At 34.5% G+C, this 18,293-nt stretch overlaps 1 protein-coding gene and 1 long non-coding RNA gene across 17 annotated transcripts in view; one reads left to right on the top strand and one right to left on the bottom strand.

Annotated features, from left to right (window-relative positions):
• Positions 1-18,293, top strand: part of LDLRAD4 (low density lipoprotein receptor class A domain containing 4) — a 565,990-nt gene that overhangs the window by 300,839 nt on the left and 246,858 nt on the right. The window lies entirely within an intron of this gene.
• Positions 8,874-18,293, bottom strand: part of LOC141546494 (uncharacterized) — a 56,980-nt gene continuing 47,560 nt past the window's right edge. Inside the window, exon 3 of the long non-coding RNA XR_012483314.1 lies at positions 8,874-9,834. This is a non-coding gene — a long non-coding RNA (uncharacterized LOC141546494). The remainder of the gene's footprint in view (positions 9,835-18,293) is intronic.

The following is an 18,293-nucleotide window of genomic DNA, read 5'->3' as shown; positions in this document are numbered from 1 at the left end:
TACAACCCAGTTTCAAAAGTACAAAATTTAATTTTCATTTAACAAATGAGTTTAAATGACAAGTGTATTTTTTTTTCCCCTACTAGTATGGACCTGGTAGCCAAATTGCTTTGGTTGAGGAATTTTATACAAAATTTGACATGTTAAAATTTGACTTGTTACCCCAATGCTACCTAGAACGTCTTCTGTTCCAGGTCACTATATTTATTCAAGGATAAAATATATAAGCTGCCTTGTGTGAGATTTCTGGCTCTTCACAGCACATCTTCAGCCTACTTTTCCATATATATTTCCTGTTTTCTTGAATAGGCTATGGAGGCAGGGTGGGGGAAAGTGGTAATTTGAGCAATCCCAGGGGTCATTGGCCCAGGGTGTCACCTCAGCTTCCTCATCTGTAAAAATGCAGGGATTGGATTAGATGTTATCTGATAATCTCTTTCTGCTCTAGATTTTATTATCCTATGAGCGGAAAAGGGTCACGAAGCTGCAATGTCAACACCTTAAAAGTCAGTAGCTGAGATTGAAACTGAATGAATCAGGGGCAATTGCATTATTCAAAAAAGAAACCAGACTAAATCTAGGAGTGCCATCCAGCAGGAAACATGGTTGGGTTCAGGAGTCAAAGGCTAGGTTCTTTAGGTAACACAATATTTTCTTACATAAGGAGAATTCAAATTTGTGACATTGTGCAATATATTTAGAATTAGAGTTTGTGACATTCGCTGTTCTTTGAATTCATGTAAGATTAAGCCTGACCAGGTTCTATAATCCAGCTACCTTTGAATATTCTTTTACTGGACAGCTCTTGGTACTGATGCTACCACTCATTATTTTCCATAGGAACCATGGACTTCACACAGAGGCAGAGTCTGTTACTTGAGGGTCACTTTAATTTCTGAATTTCTCATACCTGATTTGCTTTTTGAACTATGAGACCTTTTGAAAGTATGAGCCCTGCTTAATTAAGGATTTAGCCCACCTGCAACTATGCTGGCTTATTGATAACTAGATAGATCACTCAATTTTGTTTTGTAAAAATGTGTATGGCCAAGAACTGAACATTAAACTTTGGCTTTCATTTAATATGAGATGAATTTTCTGTGCCATCTTTCCCTTTTCTGCCCTCTCCCCATGAACTCCAAAGTAAGGCTACAGAACAAAGCAAAATTAATTTAACAAGCTATGGTTATGTCACATATCTTATTCATTTGTAGCAAATATGCCTGCTTTAATAAAATACCATGGTATTTTCAATGAATGTACAAACTCATTTGGGGTAACAGAGGGAAAGTATGCATTTCATGTTGGATTCCTTATAATAACAATATTTTTATTTTCCCCACTAAGTCTTTTATTTTTTCTCAATTGCATGTAAAACCAATTTTTAGAGTTTATTTTTTTAAAAATCGAGTTCCATATTCTTTCCTTCTCTTTCCCTTTCCTTAACTACTCTCTTCTTGAGAAGGCAAACAATTTGCTATAGATTATGTATGTGCAGCCATGCAAAACATATTTCCATATTAGCCATGTTACAAAAGAAAACAGACCAAAAATAACTCAAGAAAAGCAAAGGGAAAAAAACATTTGCTTTGATCTTCATTCAGATTTTATTCGTTCTTTCTTTAGGGATGTATAACATTTTTATACAAGCCCTTCAGAATTTCCTTGGAACATCATATTGCTGAGAATAGTATTCTCAGTTATTCACAGTAAATTATCATACAATATTGTTGTTACTGTGTACAATGTTTTCCTGATTGTAATTTTTTTGCATCAGTTCACGTCTTCCCAGATTTTTCTGAAAGCATCCTGCATGTTATTTCCGTCACAGTAATTCCGTTACAATCATACACCACAACTTGTTCAGCCATTGCCCAATTGATGTGCATTCCCTCAAATTCCAATTTTTTTTGCCACAACAAAAAGAGTTGCTATAAATATTTTTGTACATATAGGTCCTTTTTTTTGATGTCTTTGGGACACAGACTTGGTAGTAATATTTCTGAGTCAAAGGATATGCATAGTCTTATAGCCATTTGGACATAGTTCCAAATTTCTCTCCAAAATGGTTGGATCCATTAACCATTCCAATGATGCATTAGTGTCCCAATTTTTCCACATCCTTTATAGCATCTGTCTTATTAGCCCATCTGATAGGTGTGAAGTGTTATCTCAAATGTTTTACTTCACATTTTTTAAAATTAATAATAATTTAGAGCATCCTTTGACAATTTTTCAAGTAGGGGATGACGTTATAAAATTGACTCAGTTCTCTATATATTTGAGAAATGAGGCTTTTGCCAGAGAAACTTGCTATAAAATTTTTCTCCTCAGTTTCCTTCTTTCTTTTTAATTATGTTGTCATTGGTTTTGTTTGTGCAAAACTTTAAAAAATTATGTCTTAATTATATCCTCATTTTGACCTGATCTTGGTATATGATGTGAATGTTGGTTTATATTTGGTTTCTCTTCAACACTTTTCCAGCAAATTTTGTCAAATAGTAACTTTTCATCCCTAAAGCTGGGATCTTTGCATATATCAAACATTAGATTACTATGGTTATTTACTACTGATTATATTTTATTTACTTTTCTATTATTCTGCAATTAACATTTCGCCAGCTGTTTAGATCTCACTTTATTTGTATTAAAATATGTGTGATTGTCTTCAAAAAGTTACTGGGTTTGTCTTGGCAGCTGGATTCACAAATATTTCATATTATCTGCAGTTATTTTAAATGAAATTTTTATTTCTCTCTCTTCCTATTGGACTTTGTTGATAATATACAGAAATGATGATTTTTGTGGCTTTATTTTATATCCTGCAACTTGGCTGAAGTTGTTAAATTATTTTAACTAGTTTTATTTAGATGATTCTCTGGGATTCTCGAAGTATATCTTGATATTACCTGCAAAGAATGAGTTTTATTTCCTCATTGCCTTTTTTTTCCTTCTATTTCTTTTTCTTATCTTAGTGCTATAGGTAGCATTTTTACTACAACAGTAAATAAAAGTGGTGACTGGGAATCCTTGCTTCATCCCTAATCTTATTGGGAAGGCTTCTAGTTTATCCCCATTGTAGATAATGCTTGCTGATGATTTTAAATAAATATTTACTTTCATTTTAAGGAAAGCTCCATTTGTGACTATTCTTTCTCTTAAGTTTTTTTTTAATAGAAATGAGTGTTAAAATCTTTTTCTGATGTTATAGAGATAATCATATGGTTTTCATTTTGTTTTGTTTTGATATGATCAGTTAAGCTCCATAATTTTCCTAATACTGAACAAGCCCTACATTGCTATTATAAACCCTACCCGGTCATAGTGCATGATCTTTGTGATACATTATTGTAGTCTCCTTGCTAGCATTTTATTTAAAATTTTTCTCATCAATATTGATTAGAGAAATTGTCTATAGTTTTCTTTTTCTGTTTTTGTTCTTCATGGTTGAAGTTTTGGCACTATAACTGTATCATAAAGAGAATTTGTCAGGACTCCTTATTTGCCTGTTTTCCCAAATAATTTATATAGTATTGAAATTAATTGTTCTTTAAATGTTTGACAAAATCCACTTGTGAATCCTCTTGTTTCTGGTGATAAATACTTCTTCGATTCCTTTTTTTCCTAAAATAAAGTTATATTTTGTTTACTTTTATGTTATTCTGCAAAGTTTATATTTGAAAATATTGGTCCATTCACTTAGATTGTCAGTTTTATCGACATATAATTGAGCAAAATAACTCTTCTCAATGACTGGTTTAATTTTATATTCATTAGTGGTAAATTCACCCTTTTCATTTTTGATGTTGGTATTTAGTTTTCTTTTTTTTTTTAATTGAATTTGATTCATCTAGTTCTGAGAGGAAAAAGTTAGGATTTCTTACTAGCTTAATTCTACTGTCTATTTTCTCCTGTAACTCAGTTAACTTCTCTAAGAATTTGGTGCTTATGTATTTAGTATTCATATTATTTTATTGTCAGTTCAATGGAGAAGCTACTAAATCTTGTGTTATCCTGACTATGGCTCCTTGATATTTTAATTGTTTCATTCTGATTGCTTGAAATATTTCTTCTTGACCTGGAAATTCTGGTATTTTGCTATAATATATATAGCAATATACATATATATATATGATATAAAAGTTGTGGGAGTTTTCATTTTGAGATCTCTTTCAGGAGATGATTGGTAAATTCTTTTTATTTCCATTTTACCCTCTTGTTCTAGGATATCAAGGCAATTTTCCATGATGATTTTTTGAAATGTGGTTCTTGAATTCAATTTCTTGAAGAGCTTATCTAAGCTCTTTTTTTTAAAAAATCATGGCTTTCAGGTAGTTCAAAAATTCTTAAATTTTTTCTCCTGATTCTCTTTTCCAAATCATTTGTTTTTTTCATTAAAATAGTTCATGTTTTCTTCTATTTTTTCATTATTTTTATTTTGTTTTATTATTTCTTGATGTCTCATGGAGTTATTAGCTTCCATTTGCCCAATTCTAATTTTTACGGAATTATTTTCTTCAGTGGATTTTTATACTACTTTTTCCATTTGGCCAATTCTATTTTTTAAGATTTTTTTTTTGCTTTAATGAATTTTCATATTTCCTCTTCCATTTGACTATTTCTACTTTTTAAGGAATTCATTGCTTCAATGAATTTTTGTATCTCCTTGTCTATTTGACCAATTCTGTTTTTTAAGGAATTCTCTTCAGTGGATTTTTTTTTTTTTGTCTCTTTTACGAATTAGCCAATTTTGTTTTTAAGGTGTTATGTTCTTCAGTATTTAAAGTCTCTTTTACCAACTTGTTGAATCTTTTTTCATTATTTTCTTGTATCATTCTCATTTCTCTCCCAATTCCTCCCCCTGCTATTTGTATTTGAGTTTTAAACTTATTTTTGACTTATTTTAGGAACTCTTTTTGAGCTTCTCTCCAATTCATATTTTTTTCTTTGAGGCTCAGCATGTAGCTATTTTGACTTCCTCTTCTTCTAAATTTGTGTCTTGATTTTTCCTGTCATCATCATAGTCAGGTTTTTTGTCTGCCTATTTTTATAGCTTATTTCTTGACTTTTAACTTTATGTTAAAGTTGGGCTTGGTTCCTCCTGGTGGAGGGAGCAATGTCCCAATGTTCAGGGATTTTGTGCTGCAGCTTTTCAGAGCTGTAAATTTTTGGTTCTTCTAAGGTAGGATGATCTAAGGAGAGGTGTGGTCACTATTCTCCTGGGCTGCATTCTGGTCTGTCCAAAAGCACCTTTTCCATCCTAGAATTGTGACTGGTGTACTTGCTCAGCTATGGCTACAAGAGCTATTGTTCCTTGTGTCATTGGAAAGTTGACTTGGGCCTCTGTTCTTCTTCAATTAAAAGAGCAAAGCCCCTGTTCCCTTTTCCACCCTGGAACTGTGACCAGGACTCCTGCTCTTTTGGGGCTTCAACCATGTTTGTGCTTCTTTATTCTCTAAGAGTATGAGCCAGAATTTGGGCAGTGCAACAGTGTCCTGTATCCAGTGCTAGCAAAGGGTCCCCTGTACTGTCCTTTTGACAATTATCTGCCTCCTTACCACCTGTAGAGTAACAGAGGGAGCTGCAGCTACCTCCCAGGTCTACTGCTAATTTCTGAGGTATGACCTGTTCTATACAATGTTATGCAGACTAAACTACAAGCCTGGTAAGATAAACTTTTTCTCTTGACTCCTTGAGTTGTTTTGGACTAAAAAGTTGTTTTGGGTGGTTTTGTTGTTCTGTCATTCCGTTATTATTTTTGAGACATTATTTTAATGTTTATTTTTCAAGGAGAATTGGGGAGAGGTCAGTCAATCCCTGTCACCTTCTAGATTGTCTTAAACATCAGAGAAAGTACTTAGTGTAAGTGTCACACTTTAGAGGAAGAACCTATGCTTTCTCTTACTCCTCTAACACCAAATGAAAGAATTCTCCTTTGAAACAAGAAAGAAGACTGAATAATTAGATTTGTCCATTTTATTACTAACTAGAGAAAATATCTATCTTTATGTTCTTTGATTTTACTAAGTAAAAATTAAGATAGGGAGTTTTCTTTCTTTAATTTTTTTTTTGGTAAGGCAGTTGGGATTAAATGACTTGCCCAGGGATCCCACAGATAATGTGTAATTGTTTGAAGCCACATTGAACTCAGGTCCTCTTGACTCAAGATTAGTATTCTATCCACTTCACCATCTAATTGCCCCTAAGATAGGAACTTTTTTAACTTCCTTGTTTTCAGCTATATTTTACTCTTTCATTTTATGTTTGATAAAATTTAATATTCATTAAAGTAGATAATAAAAAAAAAGTTTATTCCTGATGTTGCCTTTGTTCTTCCCCTTTCCCCTTTAGGAATTTTATCTTGACTGAGACAGGACTCTAGTGTTTTATCACCTGTTTCTCTTTTTTACTAAAAATGTTCAGGTTTGTCTACTTCTAATTAGGAAAATCTCATGTTTTTCTTTAGTTCACTGAGGCTGATTTAATACACTATTGGACCAGAAGGCATATTTGTATGGATGGATGACTTTAAACTAACCTAACTTTGAATTGGCTTTATTAGAAAAGGAGTCTCATTTTATGCATCTCTGTATGGAACCAGAATTCCATCAGGTTCAGATGACAGCTCTTTACAATCCCCTTCCACTTCCCCCACTTTGTCTGACCTGATGCAAATGTTTCCTGTTGAGCTATTTCTTGTTCAGTGGTAGGCATCATGGACAGACACAAAGCAGAATTAGATAGCTCTTGCCTACATAAGACATATAGATGTAAGGAAATATATAATATAAGAGAATATCTGCAGTGTAAAAAAATGAGTGGCAAGTGCCCATATTTCTGGATTTTAGGGGAGAAAATTAATGTATGTTGAAGGGGGAAAAAACAACTTCTTGGAGAAGATAGACTTGAGCTTGACCTGGTGAAGTTGTTAGGCTTTGAATAGGAAGAAAAGAAGGGAAAGAACATTGAGGAAGTGAGGGTAAAGTGGACAACAAATGGAGTAATGAAAATGAGAGAAAGTGAATAGATAAGCCTGGCTGGAGCAAAATATGTAGCCTTAAAAAGTAGGTTGGAATAGCAGAAGTATAGCCAGTAATGGAATGGCACAATTACTGCTTATCTCTTAAATAGTAAGATAAAATGATTGTGTGATTATTGTGTTGAAAAATGGGTTCCTATCTTTTACTGTGTCTATACTGTTACTCTGATTCTGGTAGCAGAGTTAGCCATCTTTCATTTAATGGTCTTGTTTCCTTGCCATTACTATTAAGTTGAAGTCTTTCCTATTACCCTGTTATTTCCACGGACTTTTACTACATCTCTGTGGGGAGAAAGCACAGTTCCTCTGATTTTTCCAAAGAAACAATTTAATAGTTTATATGGCTCTCTAGAACTATGTACTTTGAAAAGTTGGCAAGAATAGATCTTGCTTAAGCAATCATTACTAAGGAATTTGTACCACTTGGCCTTAAGACTAACCCAGCAGTTGAAAATAAGCCAACAGTCACTTGAAATGGCTTTTTTAGCTTTCAGCTTCAATGGCATCTCTAGTTAACTAAAAGAGTTCATTTTGGGGGAAACAGTAGGAGTTGGGCAGACCCTCACTGTGTAGTGGGAAATTGCTCCTTACCCTATATCTGACCCCATAGAACTGAAGCATCAAATGTTCTGTGCCTACTATTAATTAAGCCAGCTGGTTAATTTAGTATTTAAAAACAAATTATTTTGCCTATTTAGTTGACATACTTCTAGATATTCTATTGTTCCCTTGTCCAATATAAAGGTTATCTATTTATAAAACATGGGAAAGCTTAGGCCTATGAGTGACTGAAAAATAATTTATTTGTGTGGTTCTATTGTCCAAGTATTAGATGATAAAAGTATGTGTACTAATCCTGGCAATCTGGATAGCAAACCAGTGGTTCCTGCTAGGTGAGAAAAATGTAACAAATTTTATTTGCCAATTTAAGATTAGGGGATTAAGATCTAGAAATAATGATTTAGAGGTCATCTAGTCCAACTCAAACATAATGCAGTTGAAGAAACTGAGGCCAGAGATACATGTCAGTTATAAGGTAAATTTGGATAATTGTGTTTTGAAAGAATAGACTATACAAGCTATAGCGAAGAGGTTAGTTAATTATACAAGAGTTAACAAATTTTGCATGCTAATCCAGTACCCAATTTTAAATAAACTTGTTACAGGCATACACACACATGTATATATACATATGTTATTATCTTAGTACCATTTAGTGGAGGGAGGAAGGAGCCCTCCCAAAGCTCCAGATATTAAAAAAAAATTTCACAAGTGTACCACTTTACTATCTCCTTGAGTGACCAGTAGTGTTCCTGATGTCCTGAGCAGCAAGTTGGAGCTTATAATACATTTCTCTCTCGTAGAAATAGTATAATGCTGTGTTCTGCTTTTTTTCCTGAAAGGGGTAGGGAATATGATTTATTATCCATGATGGAAATTCATAGTTTTGAAAGCTCATATTTTCAGTCTTTGCAGAGATACTTGGAGAAAAGATACAATAGGTTCCTAGTATGTGGTGTATAAGGACTATTTCCTTTTTCACACCCTATTTCTTCAGAGGTGCATAGAAAGTGATAATCTTGATCTTCTTCTGTCTTATAAACTGGACGCTGAAAAATGATTCTTGGATCCCAGGCAATTTTAGGGTTGGGCATCCCTCATACAGTTACACTTATTGGTTCCCTGATGTTTTGTTCTGAGAATTTAGTTCTTCTTCCTAGTATAGATCCAAAGTCACCTCAAGTGGTCTTCTATTTTTCAGAAGTTGGAATTTTAGTTCTTCTTGGTTTTCCATATTATTATATTGTCAAATTTCTTTTCCATTTTCAGAAAATTTTTACTTATTTATTCCTAGTAGAGGGTGGTCTCCTGTTTTTTGTGGTGGTATTTCAGAACATTATATTAATAATTATAATAATCGTTAGCATTTAGATAATTCTTTAAGAGCTACAAGCCATTTACACATGCTATCTCAGCTGATCCTTTCAAATGTCCTGTGAGATGGTTGTTCCTGTAGTATAGATGAGGAAACTGAAGCATAGAAAAAAATAAATGACTTGTCCAGGATCCCAGCACAAGTAAATGTCTGGGGCTGTTTGAACTCAGCTATTCCTGATTCTAAGACCATTGGGCTGCCTAGTTGCCTTGTAGGACTCGCAAGAGTTTAGTCTGTGAACTTTTTTTTTAAAAAATAGTATTTTGATAACTGCATTTTAATATAATTGATTTTCTTTTCTGAAAAGAAAGGAGTCCAAAGTGTTCACCAGACTGCCCAAGGGGTTCATGGCACCCAAAAATTACAAATCCTTGCTATTTACACAGAGACAATAATAGCACACAGGTAATATTACCCAGAATGCTTTTGAGGAGTCTTAACCTTTGTGATGCTTTCAAATATTTAATTTTAGCTTGTCTTGGGGAAGACTTATAATGTAGACAGCAAACTGAACCACTTTTTAGTGCTTTGCACATACATGCTCTGGACAGTCTTGGAAAATACCAATGGGGGAAGGGACAAAATCAGGGCAGAACAATCATTGACTTGTGTGAAAATGATCCAAGATGGTATTTAGAACATCTTTCTTGTCTCAAAAAACTTTCGTCCTTATTGGGTTTCAAGTTGTCAGTGGCAATGGGGGTGACACTTTTGTGTGGGCAGGTTTGCAGCTCAGTCTATTTTTTTTCTCTTTGAGGTAAAAAAAAAAAATGCATTTTCCTTTATTCTTCTTCCGTTTGTTGCTTCGAAGTATTTTCCTGCTAAATTAGAAACTGCAGGTCTCGGACAGCAATTCCGCCTTTAGAAATGAACAAAGGAAAAGCATAAATAGAAAGTTTCCATAAACCTTAGGCATTGCTTCCACCTACTGTGATACTACATTTACGCAGATAAAAACAACCTCGTCAATTTACATTTTGATTCTGTTTCTGCTTTCATGTGTGCTGGGCTGTCCCACTTCAGGTGAAATTTATCCAGTTCTTTAAATATTTAGTAGTCTAGCGTGGATGTTAATGAAAGTCTGGCACTGCTATTTTGAGAATTGCAACAATGATAGTAATTTTCAGTGTCAGATTACTGCTTCGCAAAGGGAAAGAGGACGGGAGGAGGAGGAGGGAAAAATTGTTTCAGTTCTAATAGAGTTTGCCATCAGCCAGCCTGTGCCAGACAGATGGATCATGAATACTGTCTAGACGCTCTCTGCCTGAATGAAGCTGTGGTCTCTAAGGACAAGCAATGAGACGCTGGCTTAAGTAACTGGGAAAAGTCAGGGCGAGCTCTCCTCTAATCAGATAGCAATCAATGCAGATCCTGCTTCCTGGGGGAGGCACCGGGGTGCATCATTGTACCGGGAGGGGATGCTGGGGGAAAAAAGGCCCTCTGTTACTGATAATAGGTCAATATCCATTTCAGCTAAAACTTGACTGTTATTAGGCGTTAGAGAAGGAGGGAAAGGAAGATGGTTGTAGTATGATAACACTATTGATTTTAGCTGTATACTTCTACACAGAATGCAGAATGATTTAATTCAAGATTATGGTCCTTGGAAGGGATGGGGAAGAACTGCGGTAAAGAGGAAGGAAATTGTCATGGGGCATTTAAATGAGAGCATAGACCTATTGAATGACCCAAATATATTCTGCATAGTGATAAGCACAGAAACTATACCAGAAGCTGGGAATATTCCTCCAATGGATCTTACATGCCCATGGACTGGGAAGGTCTTATGCTATTAACTTATTTTTGAGGGGAAACTTCTTTTTTGGGTGCAATTTTTCTTTCTACCTTTCCTAGGGTGTTCATTTTCTGGATAGCCCCTTCACCTGCAACTCTAGGAAGTTGTACTCAGTTTGCTGTATTTTCTTCTGTTGAAAATTTTCTGTTTCAGCTCTCTCTCTGTTCATACCTGTCCTGTGATAGCAGGTGCTGCATTGATTGGACATAACTTCTTTTTAAAATTTTTAATTTAATAGTTTTCATTTACCAGATATATGCATGGATAATTTTACACCATTGACCCCTTGTTCCAATTTTTCTCCTCCTTCCCCCCTCCCCGAGATGGTAGGTAGACCAATACATGTTCAATATGTTAAAGTATAAATTAAATACAATATATGTATACATTGGACATAACTTATTTTTTATTTTTAATTTAATAGTTTTTATTTACCAGATATATGCATGGGTAATTTTACAACATTGACGATTGCCAAACCTTTTGTTCTAATTTCCCCCTCTTCCCCCTCCCCCAGATGGCAGGTTGACCAATACATGTTCAATATGTTAAAATATAAATTAAACACAATATATGTATACATTGGACATAACTTCTGTGGGATCCTTGCTTGTTGTGGCCGGAACTCCATGGCTACCATTCTTAGAAGTCATTGTTTACTAGGATCCGGTAACTTCTAAGTAAGACACAAAACTCATGATGAGCCCTAGTCTCCCTCAATTTATTGGATTCACAATCTAAATTTAATCAACAGTCAGGAGAAAAAGATGTGAGCGTCATCGTCAGAATGTGGAGGAAACACACTGAGGAGAATGAATATAATGAGTTGGGATGCTTGTAATTATGTTCAGCAAGTCTGAGATGAATGATTTTATGACTGCCAAAAAAAAAGACTTCTTTGTGTGACTTAACGGTCATTAGTTGTGTCACTCTATTTCGTTTTTATTTAGAAAGTGATACGCCAACTGCATGCAATATTGCTGGGAAATACCTATCATTGAATAAAAGCTAAACTAAAGCTGGGTTTAAAGTCATCGCATAATTATTGCAAAGGGAGGGTTTTCCCCCTTGGGGCTTGTACTACTACTATAATCTCTTGTGCTTGGTGCTTTTATGATTTATATCTGAAATAAGACACTGACCTATTCACTTGACTTTTTTTTTAAATCAAGAATTAAGCAATAATTTTTGTTTCAGTTCTCCATGTATCCCATTATGTCCTAAGAACTACCAATAGGGGGGAGGGAAATCAATGATCTTTGTCTCTTTTTCTTTCCAGACTTGAGAAGAAGGTAAGGTGAGCTCAGGTATTGCTATCATTTTTTAAAAGAATATACTACCGTTAGGGTAAACAATACTATATTTTTAGAGGTTTTCACTGCAGATATTGTGTCTAGTCTTGTTTTAAGTGATCGTCCTTCTGATATACTGTCCTTATTAGTTCTGAAAGTGTAACAAGTCTTAGCAAAATGCATCAATTTTTCCTCAAGCTCTCCAACAAAACCCCTACCTTTACGTTTGTGATAGCCATAACTTTATTTAATGTAGGGCATAGAATTGCTTGCTACTTAGACTTAGGAAACATTTATTTTGTAGCTGAGAGCATTCTATAGTGAGTGAGGAAAAATTAGATCTGAGTAAGGTTATTCCTTATATCAAGGATCTAGACACGTTGAAGAAGAATAATTATATTCTGTTTTCTGTCCTAACTTTTTACATGTTACAAATGTGTGCTCTCTCTCTCTCCTTTTTTTCTTCCTTTCCCTTCCTTTCTCTTCCTTCTCCTTCTTTCCTTCCTTCCTTCCTTTCTTCCTTCCTTCTTTTCTTTCTTCCTTCCTTCTCTTTCTCTCTTTCCCACAGCAACACAGTACTATTTGCTTCATCTACAAAGATTATATCATATTCCTCCAATGGATCTTACATGCCCATTGACTGGGAAGGTCTTATGCTGTTTCCTTATTTTTGAGGGAAAACTGCTTTTTTGGGTGCAATTTTTCTTCCTACACATTTCCTGATCATAAATGTCTACCAAATAGTAGCAAAGTACAAAAATGATTTAAGAAATCTCTGGATTGTGCCTCTTTTTTCTAAAAACATAATGGTACCTGTCAGACTATTAGAGCAAACCACTGTCTCTCAATGACTGCAGAAGCATCAGGAGATTTGGAATGAATTCATTCATATATTAAATGCAAGGAACTTTGTTGGGTAGTCAGGATACAAAGTGAAAAGCTTACACTGATCTCAAAGAACTTACATTGGTGGTTGGAATTTTATATAGATTTACATAAATAAATAATGGCAATTATTTTAAAGAGATGGAACTGAGTGGGTCAGGGAATTTGTTATTTAGTATAATTTACCAAAATTGAGCCTTGAATTAAGCTAAGTATTCTAAGACAAAGAAATGAGGATGGAGTGCATTTCAGGCATTCAGGACATTATTTTGCAAATATCTGGAGAGGAAAGATGGTATTTTGAGTTTGAGGAGAGAAGTTCTACCAGAATATAGAACAAATGAAGAGAGGTGATATGAAATAAACCTGAAAAGGCAGGCTAGAGCCAGACTATGGAGAGTTTTGAATGCCAAGGTTCCATTTTATATTAGGCAACCATTGCATATTTTTTTCATAGGGGAGTAATGTGGTCAAACCTGTGCCTTGGGAGGTTTATTTTGTCAATTGTACAAAGGATAGGTCATTTTTAGCAATCTGATCTATAATTACATGACTGTCTCCTTAGCATTCCCTAAGATTAGCAGGGATTCTGAGCTACTTTGGATCCAAGATTGAAATACATTCAGCAGAAACACAGAGATGTCAAAGGAAGATTTCTTGAGTTTAGAATGTTTTGAATTAGAATCCTTACCGTCCTGCAATTATGCATCCTGTGAGGATATAGGATACTTGGATTCAGAAAAGTGTATCTAACTAAACTAAATATAATGGTCTTCAACACCCTCAAGATCTCAGTGTTAACCCTTCCATGCCAAAATATCATTACTGGCATGATAGAATCTTAAAGTTAAAATGGATTTTTTAGATCCCCCTTTTCATATTTCCCCCTTTTATAGATAATTAAACTAAGAACCAGAAAGATGAGGTTGTAGTGTTGTATAGATTAACAGCAGAATCAGGTCTAAAATGAAATTTTTTTTGGTTCCCCACTTGGCATGTTTTCCATTACATCATGATTCCTTCTGCACTGCCTGTACTGTGCAATATGTATTTTGTGTGTGTGTGTGTGTGTGTGTGTGTGTGTGTGTGTGTGTGTAAGGTACACTCTCCTGTTTTCAGGGTATAGTAGCTGTCCAGAGAATATTTTTTTGCTGGAAAGCTTTTTCTGATGAGGATGCTGTACTTTCATATTGTGAATACTCTCATTGCTGAAGATTGTCTGACTCTTGTTCCTAGAGTATTCACCATATACTTGATAAAATGAACAGCGTTCTCCCCACCCTACTCCCAAGTAATTGGTACTCTGAAGACAATCCTTGTGAATCAGTACATTTTGATAGTTTTAAGATGGCTATGAAGTCTGTTTGTTGTCTACAGAGAGAACAATGTGTATGTACATTATGTATTCTCTATACATGCTTTTCTTGTATATCGCAGGTTCTTTAGTGAATATAACATACTGGATTTACTTTAAATGATAGTTTTTGTGAAAGAGATTTCTTCCAGGAGAGCTTTTCAAAGAGAAGCTGAAAATCAACAGAATGATTGTTGTAGACATTTCTTCCTATAGTTTTCTAACAAGAACAATCATTGAATTCACTGATTAAATCCCTCACCAGTACTGAGATTTGGATACAATGTAGAGCAGATAAATGCACAACACTGTTTCACAAATAAATTTTGGCTTAGATACCTACTAAAGTGCTACTTTGGATTTTATTACTTCCTTCTTTTTCCCCATCCCTCATCCCTCCCTTCCCCCAATGAAGCAATAATAGTAGAGAGGGGAGAGATATTTCACATAAATATCTGATGGTTATCAAACTGGAAAAATATTTATATTATTATAAATAATATTATATTATTATATTAAATATTATAATAAAATAGATACAAATGTGGTTGTTCTCTCCTTGAAAATGTGAATAAGACTCAGGATATTTAACTAGTCTCACTCAGAAGAAAACCTGAATTCTGGTTTTGCTGTTTCCTATTTGTGTGATTTTAGGCAAGGCACTTCTTTTCTCTGGCCTTAATTTATAAAAACAGAGGGTTGGATTGGATGATCTCAAGGCATCTTTTTACACTAAATCTTGTGCATCTATGAAGCTAAATGGGTTGTTTCCAGGTTCGTGAGATCATGTACATATTTTGCAACTTTTCAAGTATTTTATAAATATCAACTTAACATTCCATTACTAATATTTCTTGTAGTTCATAGTTCAGGGAATCATAAATCTAGAATCTCAGGAGAATTCTTTTACTCTATCTCCCTCATTTCACAGATAAAAGGAAGTGAATTAGCCAAAGATACACATATAATAGAAGTTTATACCACACTTGCTTGTTCCATTTATTATTTCAATTAATTCTCACAAAATCTCTGGGACAGGTAGAACAGATTAATAAACTGAGTCTCAGTTTTTTCAAATCAGGAAAAAGATCCATGTCTTTTAATTCTTTCAGGTTTCTTCATGTTGCTTCTCTCCATTCCTCTTTTGGTTAGCATGTTTCTTCTGGTCATCCCTCTTTTGCTTTGAAGAAAAAAAAAAGTGCTTTTGGGAGCTGTGGTCTAAACTTATAGGACTCTTTCTTTAACCATATTTTATGAGAGTGGAAAATGTGGTATAGAGGAAAGAGTCATACTTGGAGTTAGGGAACCTAGGTTTGAAAGCTGCCTCTCATACTAGCTGCATAACCATTGAAAAACAACTTCCCTTATGCATTTGTGTCCTCATCTATAAAGTGCATATTGTTATTGTTGTTTGTCTTATGTTCTAGAAGAAGGCCATGACATCAGGGAGGTGATATCATGACATGCAAGTGAATTGGATTTAAGTTAGGGAGAGCTGTGCAAGGTCATCAGCCTCACTTTCTCCTCCAAAACCATAATAGCTGACCCATCTTACTCACAGGGTGATTGTAAGGGAGGGGAATATTCTTTATAAACCTTGAAGTACTAGGTAGTGTAAATAGTTATTTTAATTCCATTTATTTGAAGAGTGTTGATACCATTTATGTTGAAAGTTTTAAAAGACATAATTATTTAATCTGTAGAATTAGATGTTTTTCTGGTATAACCAAGCTGGGGTTCTTGTGGGATGAGGAAATGACTATATGGTACTGTCAGAAATTGCTTCTGCCTCTGAGATGGAGGAGAGAGAGTGAACATATAAAGTAGGAGGGTAAGGAATCTTTTCAGCAATGGGAGTGTCCTCTAGCATCTAGTCTATTACTCTAGAAATTCCCAGGCTCAATGAGAAATCCTGGTCTTTTCTCTCCTAATACATGGGTCCAAAGAACATATAATCCCTTATTTTTGTTCACAATAGCTCTTTGAGGTTTATGAGTTAATAATATTACATATATGTGTATCATATATTCATGTATGTGTATATGCACACATATACATACTTTCACATACATGCACATGCCAACACATGCATAGATATATGTACATCAATACAGACAGTGCAAGAATGTGCCTATATTTGCATACACATGTGTCCACATACTTAGGTATATGTAAATGTTTACATATGTGTCTAATATGTGTGTTGTGCACACATATTATACATGGGCAGTTAGATGGTGCAGTGGATCAGGTACTCATCTTAGAATCAGGATAACTCATCTTCCTGAGTTCAAATCTGGCCTCAAACACTAACTTGTGATCTTAGTCACTTAACTATGTTTGCCTCAATTTCCTTATCTGTAAAATGAGTATCCTTGCCAAGAAAATCTTAAATGGGGTCGCAAAGAAACAGCTTACAGCATAATACTTTTGTGTGTACATATTATGTAATTGTATATGTGTTATTTAATAATATGTAACACACACATGCATATATATGCATACATACACATAGAGATTACAGAATAAGAAAAATGAAGTAACTTGCCAAAGTTCCCTATATTATTAGCAGGATTCTCAAATCATTGCTTTTTATTGAAAAAGCTGTTCATTTGATCAGGAGATGGGTTTGGAATGGGAAGTAGTTAGGAAATGAGAGTCTCATGACAGAGCCAGGGTGACATTGTGGAAAGTATTTTAGACTTGGAAGTAGAAACCAGGGAGAAGGGGATTTTTTGACACTAGCTAGTGAGCGTGGGCAAACTGCTTAACTTGACTAAGGCTCAGTTTCTTCATGTTTATAATGGAGGAGCATCATATATCTGCCAGACATTGTGCTAAACATATTAAACAAATATCTCATTTGATCTTTACAACAATCCTGTGAAATAGTTACTATTATTATTTTTATTTTACACTTGAGGAAACTGAGGCATTTGCCTCAGCTATTAAATGTCTGAAGCTAACTTGGAATTTAGAACTTCCTGATTCCAGATTCAGCTCTAAATCTAGTATTTAGTAATTTAGTTGCCTTTTGGAGATATGGTACTGTTGTTTTACATATTGAAGAATTCTTGTGAGGAAAGCATTTTGTAAACCTTAAAGTGCAATATAATTACTATATGATATAATGGATAGCATGCTGACCTTGAAGATGATAATTAAGTAAATTCTAATCCTGCCTCAGACATTTACTTGCTATGTGATCCTGCATAAGTCATTTATCTCTACATACCTCAGTTTCCTCTTTTATATAACAGAAATAATAGTAGTGTCCATCTCAGCATTATCATAAAGGTCAGAGGAGATAATATATGTAAAGCTCTTTGCAAATAGTAAGGAACTATTTGAATGTTCATTATTATTATTTTAATTATTATCCTTATTATTAATTAGTAGACTTTTTTGATGTTTCTGCTGTGAACTGAAGATTATACTAGGTGCTTGGGAGATATACAAAGTTCAAGTACAGCATTGTTCCTGCCTCAATGTCAGTTATTGTCATAGGGGAATGGGAGGTTCTACTTCTCTCCTGCCAAATTTTTCTTATCCACTCCTGTTTCTAGTGGTCTACTTAATTCCAGTCTATATCAAGGAGAAGTCCACTAGTAGAGCTCTTACTGGCATATATAGGACTAAATGGCCCTTGAATATAAAAGGGAGGTAGGGGTTTGTTTTGTTTTGTTTTTTTTGTTCTGTGCAAATAGTTGGTTCTTAGCTATTTGGCAGAAACTTCAGGACCAAGGTACTAGTACATTTTCTCTAGCTTTTATCTGGAAAATGTAAAGTGCAGTCACACTCTATATGGTAAGACCCAAACCCTCTTTCTCAAGTAGAAATTTGGTATAAGGCATCGTGACAGCTTGAGGCTAAGGCTGGGCTGTCACTACTAGCTGAGTGGGGGTATTTGAGTCAATCAAACGCAGTTGTTTGCATTTTATAACTTAGCTTAAAGCCTAAATATTCCAAGAAAGGGGAGCAAGAAAGAAATG

The sequence above is a fragment of the Sminthopsis crassicaudata genome, chromosome 1 (assembly GCF_048593235.1).
Source record: "Sminthopsis crassicaudata isolate SCR6 chromosome 1, ASM4859323v1, whole genome shotgun sequence".
In the NCBI taxonomy this organism is placed as follows: Eukaryota; Metazoa; Chordata; class Mammalia; order Dasyuromorphia; family Dasyuridae; genus Sminthopsis; species Sminthopsis crassicaudata.
Note: the sequence above shows the minus strand (reverse complement) of the source record. Positions and strands in the feature narration are given on the sequence as shown.